Here is a 1,662-nt window from a genome sequence, read left to right as displayed (position 1 = left end):
GATACTAGTCGTGCTGTACTTACTTTCTGTACTCCTGGAAATATCCTTCACTCTTTTCTAGACTCCAATATTATGATGAGAATTCTAATGCTAGTCTATTGATTTTTCCAGAGAAGCAGGTTTATTTCAAGGCTAGTAAGTCCTTGGTGATCTTGTGAACCTCTAAACAATGACTACTAACTTAGAGCTTTTTTTGGAAACCCAAATCCACAGATGTGTTTGGGCTTTTCTTCCAGATCCATTAATTAGATCACACTTACCCACACTTTTTGACAAGGGTGGGCAGAAGAAGGAATAATGAGCATATGCTTGGGCTGTCTTTCTAGATTCTTCCTAAAGTATATATTTTCTAATTCTAATAGCCAAAAACGATTGTTTAATTTGTTATTGAAGAACAAAAATTCAGAGGAAAACACAACAAAATTTGTTTATTTGTTGCAATAGTTTATAGGAAAAGCTAAACATGTATGTCTCCTTCTTTTTTCTGGCAAATGTTACATAAAGTACCAAACCAAACAAGCAAACAGAAAGTATCAAAAACTGAAAGGAAAGATTTTAAAAGAAGTTAAAGTGCCCAGACAAGAAATACTCTAAGTCTTGGTGCTTCAATAGGAATATTTTATAAGAAAAAATGTAGTTTCACATGTATCATAAAAAAACAGATTTATTAGAAAGGAAAGAACAAAAGCAGTAGCATTGAACAACAGCTACTTCCCAAGAATTGAGTAAATGAGGCAGAAACAAAAAACCTCAATGTGTAATTCTCAAATTTCTTAACGTGAATATTGTGATGGGTTGTTAACCATTTTCTTCCCACTGGCTCCAGATATTAACATTATCATAAGAATTTTCAGGATATTTTTGTTTTAAATGAAGCATTAATCCATTTTGATATCACTAGCCAAATACAAAAGAAAGCAGAGAATAAAATAGCTAACTAGGCAGGAGGAATTTGACTATAAATGACAGTATCTAGAGAATGAATATTAGACGATGACCTGAAAAGGCTGAAACTCTTAAGCAAATAATAAAGAGCAAACTCAAAGAAATACTGAGAGATTGAAACTCACAGGTTTATAGTACCTTTTATCTTACACTATTCCACTGAAAAGTGGCTTAAATATAGAATTCCAGCAGAAAATAAAATGATGTTCTCGACACCAAGTTATGATTCTGTGTATCTCAACTGGATGGAGAGCCCGTGAAGTGTAAAATAACGTTTCTATGCTACTACAGAAACTTCACATAATCTGTAAATGCCTGCCTGTGGCATTCACCAGGCATACAGACATTATAAGAGGGAAGGTAGCCTTTGCTTTATCTAAGAATGGCTCCCCAGAGAAAATCCCAAAGGCACTAAGGCTTGCTCACTAGTATCACAGGAAGAGCTAGAAATGGTCTTTCTTTCTTTCTTTTTTTTAAAACTCTATTCTCTATAGCAAGAAGTGAGTATGGTTTTTTCTTTTCACCTAAAGTAACCCTTGATTCTTCAGTCTTCTCTGATATACAACAGGATAAAAACACCTACAAAAATATCAGGACCATTTTTTTTTAAATTTCAGATCATAATTTTCTCAAATAACTACACAACCATCTCATGCTCAAATAAAAATCAGTTATGGTAAGCTCTGAGCAAAAATTTAAAAAATGATGGTTGACATG

This window comes from Cynocephalus volans, chromosome 12, assembly GCF_027409185.1.
Source record: "Cynocephalus volans isolate mCynVol1 chromosome 12, mCynVol1.pri, whole genome shotgun sequence".
Classification (NCBI taxonomy): Eukaryota; Metazoa; Chordata; class Mammalia; order Dermoptera; family Cynocephalidae; genus Cynocephalus; species Cynocephalus volans.
This window is presented reverse-complemented; position numbering follows the sequence as displayed.